A 16,905-nucleotide genomic window follows, 5' to 3' on the forward strand; every position below is an offset into this window, starting at 1 on the left:
AGTATGTACTCGTCACCTCGCGTACATGGTTTTCAATTACACAAATTGCACCTAAGACTCAATGCCTAAGGGGTAATTCCCCCACTCGAGGTTAGGCAAGATACTTACCTTTTTTGAAGTTGTGCCGATATTCCAAAATCGCTTTTTTGCTTGAATTGACCTCCGGACCGCTCAAATCTATCCAAATTAATTGTATAACTTCGTTAAAATTTATCGGAAATAAATCTGGATAATAATATGTCGACAAAAAGAATTGTTTCAAAAAGTCAACAAAAGTCAACGGGGGACCCGCTTCTCGGAACCCGACCAAAATTTTCATGAAATCCGAAAACCCATTCCGATACCAGTTCACCCATACCAATTTTATCGAATTTCAATAACAACTCGACCTCCAGATCTTAAAGTTTCATTTTTGGAAGATTTTGTAAAAATCTTGATTTCTTTCTTTTAAATCCGAATTAAACGATGAATATAATCATAGATTCATGAAATATAATCACTTTAGGATATAGAACACTTACCCAAGTCAAAGTCATGAAGAACTCCTCCAAAATCGCCCAGAAACCGAGCTCCAAAATCTCAAATCGAAAATGGCGAAGTGACCATTTTTGGTCCTAAATGTTCTACCCAGATTCCACTTCTGCGGACTAATTTCACGCACCTGCGAGCTCGCTTTTGCGAGAAATTTCTCGCTTCTGCGATGCCCACTGACCACTGACCTCTCGCACCTGCGGAGAAGTTCCGCTTCTGCGGTCTCGCAGGTGCGAGATAATTTTCGCACCCGCAACCACTGCCTAGGCCTGCTCCTTTCGCATCTGCGATTGCGCATCTGCGCTCCATTTCATTGCAGATGCGATGACACTAGTGGCAGAGTTCCAACAGCTCCTTCAAGTCCAAATTTTAGTTCGTTTAACCATTCGAAACTCGCCCGAGGCCCCCGGGACCTCAACCAATTATACCAACATGTCCCGAAATATAATACGAACTTAGTCGAGACTTCAAACCACATCAAATAACGCCGAAATTATGAATCACGCATCGAATCAAATTTTGAGTTTTCAAATCTCCCAACTTCTATATTTTGCGTCGAAACGTATCAAATCAATCCGGAATGACTTCAAATTTTACACACAAGTCATAAATGACGTAATTGAGCTATTTCCATATCCGGAATGGAAATACGACCTCGTTATCCAAAAATTTACCCTTCGGTAGGATTTTGTCAAAAATCTTCTATTTTTCAACTTTCGCCAAAATGCGTCGAATTGTCCTACGGACTTCCAAATCCGAATCCGGACATACGCCGAAGTTCGAAATCGCCATACGAAGCTATTGGCATCATCAAAATTCTATTCTGAGGTCATTTTCTCAAAGTCAACTTCTGGTCAACTTTTTTCATTTAAGCTTCAAAATGAGAATTTTTCTTTAAATTAAATTCCGAATCTTCCGAAAATCAAACTCGACCACACACGCGGGTCACAATACATATTGCGAACCTTCTCGAGACTTTAAGTCACTGAACGGGGCGTAATTTCTTAAAACGACAAGTCGGGTCGTTACAAAAACTTCACTCAATTTTAAATTCTTAAATATTAAGAGTTTTGACATTGTTCAACTAAGGAATAATTTAATAACCATAATTTTAGTTGACTTCAAAATCTTAAAATTTTAGGAAAATATTTAAATGACTATTTTGTCTAGTTTGAAATCAAATTTTAAAGGGTAAAAAGGTAAACGATATTTCACTAAGGGGTTTCGTACTTTTAATATAGTATAGATATAGATAGATGAACTAAGGCAAAATAAATTAAATTAATAAGAGAATTATATATATATATATATATATATATATATATATATATATATATATATATATATATAGAGAGAGAGAGAGAGAGAGAGAGAGAGAGAGAGAGAGAGAGAGTCAAACTAGAATTTATGTCTATGCTCTTGTCTATTTGTAATGATCTTTTAAGTTGTTTGAAGAGGTATGTTGAATCTAAAGTAGTCGTACGATTCCTAGTAAAATTGTTGCTGCTACACCACTTGTTAATATTGCTAATGCTATCATGCACGCTGATATAACATTTAATTTGTAGGCAATGCACAATATTGGAATGTTTATTCGATTTCTTTAGGGCCATCGATAAAGAATAAGCCCGCTCTTATTTACATCCAATTTTGTTTCTCCTTATTCCCATTTACTCTTTTGAGTTTCTATTTTATTTAGAAAGATTTAATAATATTTACGGCCTTGTTGTGTATGATTACAAGTATTGCGACTTTAATTTGTAGGCAATGCACAATATTGGAATGTTTATTCGATTTCTTTTAGGGCCATCGATAAAGAATAAGCCCGCTCTTATTTACATCCAATTTTGTTTCTCCTTATTCCCATTTACTCTTTTGAGTTTCTATTTTATTTAGAAAGATTTAATAATATTTACGGCCTTGTTGTGTATGATTACAAGTATTGCGACTTTATCATATTTGGGATTAAATTAGCAATCTTGAAAAATATAAAGCATTACAGTTTATTTTTAACTTGTTCAAATATGATATAAAATAGCATTTGCTTGTCAACTTCATGCATCTCATTTGTTGAGAATTTACTAGTTGTCATTTTCTAATATCGTTATTTTTATGGGATTGTAATGATTTTGTACGTCGTTTTTAGTTCTAACTCTCTGTTTCATAATTTGAGGCCTTGAATAGATTCGTTTGATATTTTATGACTTGTATATATATAGTTCGTTATGATTTCTTAAAACTTTAGATGTGTTTTGGAAGAGAAATTCTAATTCTAGAGTTTTGGTGTTGTTCGAGTTAACCACAACCAATATTCTTGATAAATGATCTCGGACCGGTATTCTGATGATTCTGACATATTCGTATGATAATTATGGATTTCTACGTATTTTTGTTTGGGTCCCAGGTGATTCGAGGCCATTTCAGAACTTTGAAATTTTGTTTTGATGTTTGATTTTTAGTTTCATGTTAGGTATAATGACTTGTTAGGATGATTAGATTAGGTCCCAAGTGGTTCGGGTGAATTTTGGAATGGTTTCGAACAATTTCAGAAAGTTGTCCGTTGTTGATCTTACTATTATCGCATTTCCAATGACATGTTCGCAAATACGAGATTGCATTTGCGAATGACATCTTGCATTTGCAAGAGGAGGGGGGGGGGGGGGGGCTCATAATGTCCATTTGCGATGTTGAGGGATTGAAATAAATAGTTTTGCTTTAAAGTTCTTTTTTTGTGTGTGCTTCAATCTTGGGATTGAAATTATTGTCTTGTCTACGTTCTTATTGTTAGAAGATAATTCTTATATCTCAAAGATAAAATATAACATATTCATTATCATTTCCTACCCACGATTAATAGCCATTATTATAATATTATAACTGACCTTTTATTAACATTCATACCAAACCATCATTGATTAGCTATTAATGGCTTTTGAATTCTTGTTCAAATTATCATTATCCGTTAGTAATAGCCTTGAATGGCTTTGGAAGTTACAAAACGTTAAGCTGTATTTTGTAACATCTATTCTTATTAATTCTTTAGTTTTTAATGCTATACGTTGGAGCATTTTAGCTAGCCATCTGATGAGATGGTTGTTCTTATCTATAAATTCTCAAGTTCTTTTGTTTTTCAAGAGTGAGGAAAAAACTAAGAGTAAAATTTTTTGTTATATATATATTTTTCAGTGCTGAGTTTTATTTTGTTAATCTTTGTTGTTTCTGTTCCTAGTTATACTAGAAGTGTCACGACCCAAAATCCAAAAAAAAGTCGTGATGGCGTCGGACACCACTGTCAGGCAAGCCAACCATAATCAATTAACTTAATTACCCATTTTAGTATTTTTGAAATAAGAATTTCTTTAATAAAATTGTAGAGATAAAACTCAGAATAAATGATAAATATTTTTGCAGCTAAATTTCTAAACAATTCACAACCATTTCCAAAACCCGGTATCACAAGTGCATGAGCATTTACTAGGGAATTAAAATAAAATACAGCATCTGTCCAGAATACAAATTAGACAGGAAAATATAATAACTCTGAAGGAGATTCTGTTAGCTGCGGATCATAATATAGAATGCAGCTCATCTATGTCCCCACAATTATTAACAACACCTCTGCGCCCATAAGGTCGCTATACATATATGTACCTACACAATAAAATATGCAGCAAGTGCAGTATGAGTACGAAAATAATGTGTACCCAGTAAGTATCAAGCCTAATCTCGAAGAGGTAGAGACGAGATGGCCGAAAATAGAAATATTTATATCAACGTGATTCACATAATTAACAATAATTTATTGAACCAGCAGAAGTAATTAAATTCCTTCAATTCCAATAATTCTCAATATATTAATTAAATTCCTTCAATTCAAATAATTTCTAATATATTAATTAAATCCTTCAATTTCAATAAAAATTTCAGTTTATCAAATAGTTTTACCAGCTGCAATTCAATTTCAATAAATTTTGAATTTATCAAATACCTTTACAAGCTGTAATAAACTGTCCAAGTATCGTGTAATTATTATTATTATTAAGCATGATTTCTGTCGAGGTCGTACGGCCCGATCCAGAGTTTCGTGTACACTGCCGAGGGATGTGCGACACGATCCATAGATGCATCTATCCTGCCGAGGCGTTCGGCCCGCTCTACAAGAAAGGAGGATATTTTCTTATGTGCCTCCGGAAGGAGAGTATATTTATTATAAGATATATTCGGGAGGAAGAACAATTTTTTTTAACAATTAATTAATGTTAACAGAAAATCAAGCATATGAGGTTTTCATCCTTTGATATCTTTATCTGAAAATTTACAATATATTCATATAAATATATTCATATATATCAATTAATATTAATTAAACAAAGAATACAATTTACACAAGTAATTCATGCTTTGAGTCCTAAACTACCCGGACTTTAGCATTAATAGTAGCTACGCACGGACTCTCGTCACCTCGTGCGTACGTAGCCCCCGCAATTAGCAACAATTATTCAATTTAATCCCTATGAGGTAATTTTCCCCTCACAAGATTAGACAAGAGACTTACCTCGCTCCGAAGTTCCATAGCCGGCTCCCAAACTTTTCAAATAACTCGACCGATGCCCAACGCTCCAAAACTCGCTTTCGCTTTATTAACATTCACAAGCTTTTAATCCTCCTCTGACATCGTAACATTGAGTAAAATGCTCATACGCCACCAACAAATTGGTATCTACAATTACAATCCCAATTACAATCAAAATACGATTCAAAATTTTTTATCAATATCCATTTACGGCTCTCAAGTTGACTACAAGCCTCAAGCTCAAATAGTCTAATAGGTTCACTTACTAGCACATTCAGCTCCACTCTTATCATTCAATACCCATTTGAAGTCATCAATGATACTACATAAATTCTCCAACACCGCCAAATTACTATTCATCGTCACTACAAAAAAATACTGAATTTGCGAAGGTTTTAGTTACATATTGCGGTGGTCAGAAACCTCCGCAATATACTTTTACGGCGGTTTTCAAAACCCCCGCAATAATGTTCGCCGCAACCAATTTGCGGAGTTTTTTTGACAGACCGCCGTTATCATATAGTGGCGGGTATTTGACGGTGGTATAACCTCCGCAATTTGGTAGTTTGGCAATCACTTAGTAAAATAATAGCGGAGGTCTAAACCCCCGCAATATCTTTATTTAACCCCACAAATTTATAACACAATATTATTACAGGTTAAATAGCAGCAGTTATAACCTGCGCTATTCATTGAATATTTTTTTTCCTGCAATGTTACTCCATAACTGTTCCAATTTCAATTATATTAATATAATGAAGCATCAATAAATTATATAAATTGCTTACTGGAATCATGTAACATCAATATATTAATAAACCACAAAATACACTAAAGTAAATTATCATTAGTCTCAAAAATTTACTTAAACACAATTACTCCAACCATTAAACACAAAACATCAATATTATAATTAGTCTTAAAACTAACTTTATACAGAACATCCACTCCAACCATTATGGACAAAAGATCTACTATGACCATTCAATCGAGTGCGATGCTTAATTATCTAATACATTTGCAAGCAACTTCAATGGTTGTCGTTAGGATTACTTTCATCTGATGATCTTCTTATATCCATGGGTGAAATGGATCCGCTAGCCGCATCACTTGGCTAAAAAATAATCAAAATAAAATATAATTAACAAAAAGTACCTCAACAATAACCTAACTAATAATCACTTAGCTTCAGTCAAGTACCAGTAACTTATCTAAGCTATCGATTAGTCAAGTGAATATTTATGGCATAGAGTTAGGACACATCTAATGTTGTAAGGTATGTCAAACATCACATAGGACAAAAGTGTAAGTAAACTACAACCGGAGGTTGAAAACAGTGATTATTCTTAAATTTTATGTTGCCATACTTTTGTTTCATAAAGAAAACAACCTTAGATAGCCTCCAAGTCAAATAGCCAAATGTCTTCGGCTCAGAAGAGAAGCTTATTCGCAAAAGAGAAGAATAACAAGAGAAATTTGTGGTCATAGTACTGCATATTCAAGCAAAAGAAACAAATATTCTCTCTATGTCTCACCCAGTCCATGAAAAGGAGAACTCGTGAATTTTCTCTGTACATCTTAAACATCATAGAATATAGACGGTGAATTAACAGTGTTAACATAAAGTTATGCTAAAAGCTCTGCGAGTGAATATAGACAGTGAATTTAACATAAAGATTAAATTGACTTGCGAAGTTTGTGAATGTAAGAAACAAGAAAGCATTCTTCAGGTATCCCAATTTAGAGTAATACTTGGACTGATCAATCATACTTTACAAAATTAAATAAGAAAGTTATGAACTATTCTTACCGTTGAATTGAGGTACTGACTGAATTGAGTTCGGAAAGTTCTCGTAACGCTTGGGCTTCGGCATACCTGCAAGCAATAAAAGAAAAGCATTGGCTAAGACTTATAGTTATCATCTAATAGACTAAATAACAGTGCTGAAGAAACCAACTATCTAAAACATAAAAGGAGTCACATCTATGCATCTAAAACACATCATTATTCTATGCAAACCAAGCAAAATCTAAGAATTGAGAATTAGAACTAAAAAACAAAATAACATAATTAAGAAGGTAATAATTTGGACAAACAAACAAAAAAGAAACGGGAGAGGAAATGCAGAGCTTGTTCATATTTTATAAAGACAAACGAGAAGAAGCAGAAAGCTAAAAGAAAGAAAATCTACCTTATCAACAATAAAGATTTCTTCACCATTGACATCCACTTCAAGATCACAAGAAACATCCATTAAAGCCAAATAAAAACAACTTCTTATTCTCAAATAAGCATGAGAACAAATGGAAAAAATTCAGTTCTTGGTATTACAAAAAAGTGCTTAGTCAATTGGTTCAAAAGCAGAACTGAAAATAAAACTTTGAGAGACAAGAGTATAGGTGAAGCAAAGGAAAGAAAGGGTACATATATATAATGTATATAATATAAGGATAAAACAAAGAGAAAATTAGAACTTCAGTGAGTAAGGGAAATGCTTGTATGCTAAGACAAATAGAGTTATTGAGTGCCCACTAAACTATATCTGACAAAATCAACTTGATAAACTCAAACACAAACAAAAGAAGTATCAAAATGAGAATTCATGAGCTATAACTCCTTCATTCTCGTATATTTCTCCTTCATCAACCTCTCCCATATCAAACAAATCTCTTGGTTTTAAATGTACAGCCACACTCAAGCATTAAAGAAAGGAGGAAATCAGATCATCAAATTATAAATAGGAGTAACGATAAGTATAAAATATTAGCTTTGCCGAACAACACATATACATAGGAACTAATTGTACACACACTCTTAATGACCAATGTTATAAGAATATTCAATTCTATAAGAATTAGTGACAAATATTATGGATATATTAGAAGCTTCTAATATATTCCTCATTTGAACAATGACAATAAATGGTAGAAGAAAAATAGCAAAATCCAATCCAATTGTTTGTAAACGATTAGTTAACATATCAAAATTTTGTAATAGCAAAGTAAGTTTTGTCAGATCTATTCTATATGTCAAGAGCATTCAATAGCGGAAAATGGTTCATTTTTTCTTTAATCATCTGGTTTCGAAGTTAACGATCTAACTAATTCAGATTTTCATTGTGCAAGATCATTGGTTATAAATAAATCCATGTTAACAATTGAATTGACTGCTCATATACCTCAAGACCAAAACAAAAATAGAGTATGAAGAAAGAAGAATTTCTTCCACAGAAGAAAAGGCATGAAGATGAAGTCAAATTGCCAAAGAAACATACCGTAGGAAACTGCAAATGTGATATATGTTAATAATGTTATGAACGATCACAACTAAAACAACTGCAATACGTATGTAATTACTTGTTAACCAAATCCCATAAACTGATAATATCAGTCTAATATATTCCTCATCACTTGACAAATAAAATAGAAAATATGTTATTGATTCACTAGCCTTTTGAAAGAAAGCAGAATTGACGTTCAGGCAACCTAATCTATTGTCTGCACGTTTTGTATTACAAATCTAGAAAGAAAAAAAAATTAATATTCAACACTACGAAGAAAACTAAAAATCTGTTTGTACCTTGAGATTGATTCAAACACCATGTAGAGCAGAAAGAGGAATAGCAGCTAGAGACAATTGCGTCTTCTCTGAAGGTCCTCGAGAGTTCTAAAATACACATGCAAGAGGAAATATTTCAATTAACTAGACCCAAAATCCCAGATATTAACCTACAAAAATACAGAAAAAGCTAAATTTTACAACCTAAAATACCTAATGCAGAAGGAGAAAGAAGACTTACATCTCGAATTCAAAAGAGAGTGTTATATCCTTCTTCAAAATACACCACCGATTCAACAAAAATTTCTATTACTCTCAGTAGAGAATCGTAAAACAGAAAAGCCACAAATTAGAGGAAAAATCAGTTAAGGGAAAACACAAATTAACAGAGGAAATAAACCTAAAACCCACATGCAAGAAGAAAGAAACACAGAAAAGCAAAATTAAAGAATGGGGAAGAGGAATTACCATAGATCTGAACCCACAATCAAACTCACCGTTGTGAATCTATTTCATAGAATGGGGAAGAAAGCAAAAAATTGCATCAGTGACGGTCCAAGCGTGAACCCAAGTAATTGAACGGTCAAAAAAGCTTTTAAATCTTTCATATTGTGGAGAACGTATTGTGAATTTTTCAAGTGAGGGTTTTAATTTTTCAAGTTAAAGAAAATGGAAGCTCTAAAGCTTCTCTTTGGTGAAACCGAGGGAAGGGTTTGGGGAAAAAAAGAGGGAATGGATAAAACAAAGAGGGAAAAACTGGGGTTAGCACGCGATTTTTTTTTTTTAAAGGTTGGCGGAGGTTATTGACCGCCGCAAATATAATATATTTGTGGGGTCGTATAAATCCCCCAATTTGATATAAATTACGGAGGTTATAATAATTGTCGCAATTAAACCTCCGCAAACTCACAATTTTTTTGTAGTGCATCTTCCTTAACCAACATTTTCAATTTGATGATTACTTAGTTGAATACTTTCAACTAAGCTAAAAAATGATTCCATAGATTCATTGCATCCTTTAATTTCATTTCTAAGAACACTATTTATCTTTCCCTCATTTTCTCAAAAACACTATTCATGCCATGAACTAGAGTTTATGAAATCAATTATCCAACCATAACAACTTGAAATAAATATTAAATACTCTCACTGACTCATAAGAAATGAGCTTGAAGCATTAGTATTACCTTCTTGAAGCTTTTCCTTGAAATTCCAATATTTGAGAAATTTGGTGTTCTCGAATAACTTGAAAGATTTCTAGGTATTTCAAAGATTGAAGGATGTTAATACTAGTATTAATAGGATGTTATTAGCTTAAAATATCAACAACAAAAAAACTCACCTTGTATTCTTAAGTAGTCCCCAAGGTCGAATCCACCATGAAAGAACCAATCCCTATCTCAAGAAAATCCCCAAAAATGGTTGCTGCCCGTGATAGCCTTATAAAGGTACAGGTGCTTTAGCGAGTTGTACCTTACGCTGTGCAGGTGGTACCTCGTATTACAAGTTTTGCCCTGCTAGACACCTTTTACTAAAACGTCCATAAGTCCTTGTAGAAATATCCAAATGATGAACGGTTGAAAGCGTTAGAAACTAGACTCGAAGATCTTGCATCTGATAGGTTGTCCACTATATAACTCCTTATATATATATAGGCATGCTCGTCCAAAATTAGGTTTTTGTGTGTACTCATTTGGAACTTTAGTCTATCAAGTAATTTCCAACTTGATTAAGACTAAGGGCTCTCCTTAGACCCTACATCACTTATAATATGACTCGTTCACTTATTAACATACGAACTTGCTAGAACTTTCAAATTCCGATTCCGGGATCGTTTTCTCAAAATATTGACCGAAGTCAAACTTGCCCTTTTAAGGCTAACTTAAGGAACCAAGTATTCCGATTTCAACCCAAACACTTCCAAAACCCTAACCAACCATCCCCGAAAGTCATAAATCATTAAAAACATATTTGGGAAGTTTTATTTAGGGAAACGGGGTTCTAAAAATCGAAACGACCGGTTGGGTCGTTACAAGAAGAGCTTGTTGAATCCTGAGGGATACACCTAATTTTATTTATCACAATGTGGCGAAATATCCTTAAGGACAGTGTCCTTGACACGCCTCAAGCTAAACCTTTTATTCTCCATAATCATTCAATTTTTTTCAACAATCTTAAGGATATTATTTCACGATGCTATGGAGAATATCAATTCTGGAATCTCGAGAGATAGATGATAGATGAACAAATTTTATTATTATTATTATTATTATTATTATTATTATTATTATTATTATTATATTGGTATAATATATCGGTGTTGCTGGTTATACTTTGGCATGCACTCTTGGCAAGTTGTTATTCCAATTTCGTACACTACCGCATTATGAAGATCAAAATGCACCATAAAATTAAGGTACATTTTTTTTCTAGTATTTGAATGCGCCTAAGCCTACATAAATGTAGACTTTTATTGTTATCCATTTTTTAAAATCTTGATAGCTCTAAGATAGTGAGTTTAAATTGATTCTTCAATTTCAACAAAATTGAGTTTTGAATTTGGTGTGTTATAAATAAAAGCACAATTAATTTCTATACCCAAATCGTATAAGTTCTTTGCTAATTTTATGAGAATGAAAGAATGAATAATTTACTATACATGATAATCATTCATGTCAAATAGAATTTGACAGATCATTTTTATGGAGGGGAAGATGATGATTAATGTGTTAGATTTTGTAAATCCCCTCTCATCATATTTGAATGTTTTACATATATTTGCTAAAGCATCTCACAATATATTTAACAACTTTTTAAGCTCTTGAATTTTGATGAATCTGAATTTATTCAAATATAACATAACTAGTTTTATTTGAGTCATGAGAATATCAATTTGGTCCTCTAAATAAAGTTATTTAAAATGAATTATAAGTGACACATTAGCTACTCTAAGGTGCTATGAGGTCTTGATCCTTTTGTATGAAAAATAATTAATGTGAATAAACTACTACGATGATGTGATGTAGTCAGAAATAGTACATGAGATAAGACCTTCATATTTTTCTGCATATAATAATGTACACTTATTAGATTATGGGGTTTGCCATCATCCAACATCAATTAAATTAAATTCTCCTTCCCGTTTGTATTTAATATGAAAGTTTCATTTTTTAATTAAATTTCTACATAAGTATTTAAATTATATCTTTATAGTTTTTATTTATTTCTTAAAATTATTGTTTATGTTTTTATTTTTAATTTTATCTATTATATTATCTTTAGTTACGCGATGTTATCCATATAGCATGACCATATGAATTATTATTCAAACAATTTCTTATCTCAAAAAATAAATTAGTTTTATCCTATTATATATTTCTACACTAAAGTTGTTTATTTATTTACTTTTTCTCTCTTTTTTTTATAATAGTTTCCTTAAAAATATATAGATATTTAATTATTTTTAATACAAATTCAAAAACTAACTATTTATTAACTAAACTAACTACGTTTGTACTAATACTACAGACTTGTTTGAAACTGTCACGATCCGAAATTTCCACCTTCGGACCGTGATGACGCCTAACATTTCACTTGCTAGGCAAGACAACGTTAGAATAATATTATCCATTTTTATTTAAAAGAATTTTAAATTTATTAATAACAAGGAAACAAATGTAGAAGCAAAGTTTAAAATATAGTGAAATAATCCATCAAACAACGGTGTCTAAATACCATCCCAGAATTGGTATCACAAGTGCATGAGCTTCTAGAATAAATACAAATAAAGGTCTGAATAAAATAAAGCTGTCTGAAAATAAACACACAGCCAAAGTAGAATAGACGGGGACTTCAGAACTGCGGACGCCATGCAGTTATACCTCAAGTCTCCTCTGAATAGCTGAAATCTATGCAAGTTTACGGTACGCCGGTGGGACCAACTCCAAAATCTGCACAAGAAGTGCAGAGTGTAGTATCAGTACAACCGACCCCATGTACTGGTAAGTGCTGAGCCTAACCTCGACGAAGTAGTGACGAGGCTAAGGCGGGTCACTTACATTACCTGTACGCAATATTAGAAACAACAACAATAATAGAAATAAATCAAGTAACTCATTTATAATAATCGAAGCCAACTCAGCAGTCCTAACCAATTATCATTTCCATCAATTCAGTTGCAGCGTGCAACCCCCTCTCACAATATATTCACATTCAATTCTATTGAAGCGTGCAACCCGCTATCACAATATATTCATTTTAATCAAGTCTGTTGCGGCGTGCAACCCGATCCCCCATTATATGGACTTTTTAATAAGTCCATTGCGGAGTGCAACCCGATCCTCCAATATTGACTTTTAATAAGTCTGTTGCGGCGTGCAACCCAATCCTCCAATATGGACTTTTTAATAAGTCTGTTGCGGCGTGCAACCCGATCCTCCAATATTGACTTTTAATAAGTCTGTTGTGGCGTGCAACGCGATCCTCCAATATGAACTTTTTAATAAGTCTGTTGCGGCGTGTAACCCGATCCTCCAATATATTCATTATAATCAATCCTGTTGCGGCGTGCAACTCGCTCCTCCAACATATTCATTTACCAATCAATTCTTATAGAAGAAATTTTCCAATAAATATAACAACTAATATAAAATTATAAGACAACAAGCATATAACAATTATAAAACAAACAATGACAAATAGCAAATTATTATAGAAATCAGGGAGAAAATAGGCAGTTTAATATTTACTATGCTAAATGTCAAATAATAATTAAAACACATAAGTCAAATAGCATGTAACAATTAATGTAGGAATTCAAGAATTAATATTTGACAAAGAATAAGAGAAAAATAATTATTATAATAATTACTTTATGATTAAAATAATTTATGATTTTTCAAGTAAGCAAGCAAACAATTAATTTGACGACGTATAGACACTCGTCACCTCACCTATATGTCGTTCACATGTAATTCACATAACAAATAATTTAAGGGTTGTATTCCCTCAAGTCAAGGCTAACCACAACACTTACCTCGCTTTGCAAATTTCAATCAACTACTCAACCACAGCTTTTTCTTTTAAATTTGTCTCCGAAAGTTTCAAATCTATTCACAAACAATTCGATATATTCAATACGAATCATAGGAATTACTCCATATGAATTTATAAATTTTTCGGATAAAATTCGAAATTTATTAAAATATTCGGCAATGGGACCCACGTCTCAAATTCCGGAAAAATTTGCAAAATCCGCACACCCATTCCGATACGAGTTCAACCATACAAAATTTGTCAAATTCCTATATCAAATGGACCTTCAAATCTTAATTTTTTATTTTTGGAAAGTTTCACAAAAATTCCAATTTCTTCCATTTAAATCCGAGATAAATGATAAATATAGACATGGATTTGTGAAATATAATCACTTTTGGTTAAAGAACACTTACCCAATTCAAAGTCGTGAAAATCCCCCTTGAAATTGTCCAAATCTGAGACTTAAATCTCAAAAATGAGTAAAAAATGGCGACTTCCGAATTTATGGGTTCTGCCCAGTCATTTTCGCATTTGCGGACAAAAGTTCCGCATCTGCGGACTCGCATTTGCGCGACAAAGCTCGCATTTGCGATGCCAGGCTGCCAGGTGAAGTTCTGCATCTGTGGACACCCCTGTCGCACCTGCGCATCCGCATCTGCGCAAAAAGGCTGCACCTGCGAAGACCGCATCTGCGCTGGAAGTCTCGCTTCTACGAGCTCGCACCTGCGGTCAAAATTCCGCAGGTGCGATTACACCAGAACCCAAAATTTCAGATTTTGCTTAAGTCCAATTCTTGTTCCTATTTCGATCCGTTTCACTCTCGGGATACTCGGGACCCCGTCCGAATATACCAACAAGTCCCTAACATAATACGGACTGACTCGGGGTCTAAAATCATGTCAAACAACACTGAAATTACAATTCACACCCCGATTCGAACTTTGAGTTTTAAACTTTCAATTTGAAAATCTCGTGTCAAAACATATTAAATGAATCCGGAATGACTTCAAATTTGGCACACAAGTCATAAATGATATAACGGAGCTGTTCAAATTTCTAGAATCGGATTCTGGCTCCGATATCAAAAAGTCAACCCAATGGTCAAACTTGGAAATCTATAGCCCTTAAATTGCTAGTTCCGTTAAATGGTCATAACTTGAGCTAGGGACCTCCAAATTAAATTCCGAACATACGCCCAAGTCCCAAATCACGATACGGAGCTTCCGGAACTGTCAAAATACTGATCTGGGTCCGTTTGCTAAAAATGTTGACCAAAGTCAACTCACTTAAATTTTAAAACTCTATTTCACATTTTAATTCATTTTTCACATGAAAATTTTCCGGAAAATTTTACAGACTGCGCACGCAAGTCAAGGAATGATAAATGATACTTTTTGAGGTCTTAGAACAAATAATTACTTATTAAATTTAAAGATGACATTTTGGGTCATCACAGAAGTTACGTTTTCAATTTCTTGTTTTGGATTTTTGTTGACGAAGTGGCCTTCTTGGTTCTTTCAATTGTGCCAAATAAAGATCTGAAAATTTTCCTTTTCGTTATTTTCTTTTGGCTCATCATTATTGAGTTTTGTGAAAAGGAAAAGATAATGCCAAAAAAGAAGGGATGGTAGGAGATGGAGTTTCAGGTAAAACACCGGCCGGTGAAATTTTTTGAATACGTTGTTTATATGTATCTATTTGGGTGTTGCAACTAGTATTTTTGTGGTAACTATGATAGAGTATTTTTTTACAAAAAGGAAAGGATTGCAATGGTGGAGAAGGCGGTGCAGTGGTTGGAAAGGCGGTGCACTGATTATTGGATTTTTTTATTTGAGCGGGTCAGATCTTTAAAAGGGTTGGGTGATTAAAATGGTCCTTTTAATTTAGAGACGCGCATGTTATATATAGCATAGACTATTACTTGGACTGGTCAAAAGTGGTGTGTTATTGACACACTTTTAAAACGTTTGAGTGTGTAATATTATTCCTGTGGTGAACAGTTGTGTAAGAGGGATTTGAGTACAAGATCGATAGATAAACTATGTATTTTGCCTATATAAATCAAGCCAAATTTTATTTGGATTTACACATATAAGTTTTGAATATTAGCATTAAAATTTGGTGCATTGTCTTTTAGGCAGCATGTTCTTTATTTTAATTCTTTCTTCCTTTCTCTTTGTTTGCACTTTGTAGCTTTGTGAGCTAACACATGACTTTAATATCAAGTGAACACAAAATTCTAGATCCATATCTCGAGATCACTGGTGACAAGCACAATCCTCACAAATTTGTTGCACGGAAGGTTCATCCCGATGATCGGTGCCTCCCGGCTAGTGAGAGAAATCAATGACTCTTTCCTTCACCTTTGAATGGTTGAAGGTGGTAAATGAAATTTTGGAATCTTTCTAAAGCAAGGTCATCAACATAGTTTCTCATGTTGAAATCATCAACTCATGAGAGGAATGTTAGATCTGCTAGCATTAAATGTTCCGATTAAGTTTTTGTCACTTGAACTATACTCATTCTAGCTTCCATGATATCACGACCCAAAATCCATAAAGGTCGTGATAGCGCCGGACTCCATTGTCAGGTAAGCCAAAAATAAATACTTAATTAGATTCTCATTTTGTTACTTTTGAAATCATATTTTCCTTCAATTAAATAGCAAAAGATGGAGTTTACAAAATAAATAATAATATTTTCAACAATTTCAATGCAAGACAATGAGTAAAGTACGATGATACATACGAATAAGTGGAACCAGGATAAAATAATATAGAAGCTTCCCTGTGGCACACTGAGACAATACATGTGATTACTGCATCTGAAGCAACGACATCTGGCCTGGCAGGAAAAACATAGAATCGGGCTTGACTGTCACCTAATCGGCCTCCCCCTATTAGGCGACCCCTAGTTGACTGAAACCCACCCCGAGCTGGCTAGGCGAGTAGTGTAACTGCTGGTGCTGGTGTCGTCGGCTGAGAACTCTGTTGTGGATCCCTACTTAATAACCTAGGGCAATCTTTCTTAACATGAACAAAGTCTCCACACTCGAAACACCCCCTGCTATGACGGAACTGCTGCTCCCAATGACCCGAGGAATTACCTGTAGAAGCTTGAGCGGACGGGGCATGGTGAGAACTCTATGCTGGTAGTGCACTAAATAAAGACTAGACTGAGTGAGCACTGTAAGAATCGTGGCTAG

The 16,905-nt window shown here is 33.7% G+C and overlaps 1 long non-coding RNA gene across 2 annotated transcripts; it reads right to left on the reverse strand.

Moving 5' to 3' along the window:
• Window positions 1–5,888: 5,888 nt before the first annotated feature.
• On the reverse strand, window positions 5,889–10,068 carry LOC104109754 (uncharacterized). Of its 2 annotated transcripts, none has more exons than XR_689301.4 (6): window positions 10,006–10,068; window positions 9,132–9,920; window positions 8,905–8,969; window positions 8,685–8,771; window positions 6,915–6,980; window positions 5,889–6,218 (listed from the first exon to the last, which is right to left on the reverse strand). It is a non-coding gene; the product is annotated as an uncharacterized lncRNA (long non-coding RNA). The 2 variants fall into 2 exon arrangements; XR_011410188.1 differs by having other exon boundaries at window positions 8,905–8,977.
• Window positions 10,069–16,905: the final 6,837 nt, after the last annotated feature.

This window comes from Nicotiana tomentosiformis, chromosome 8 (genome assembly GCF_000390325.3).
Source record: "Nicotiana tomentosiformis chromosome 8, ASM39032v3, whole genome shotgun sequence".
NCBI lineage: Eukaryota > Viridiplantae > Streptophyta > Magnoliopsida > Solanales > Solanaceae > Nicotiana > Nicotiana tomentosiformis.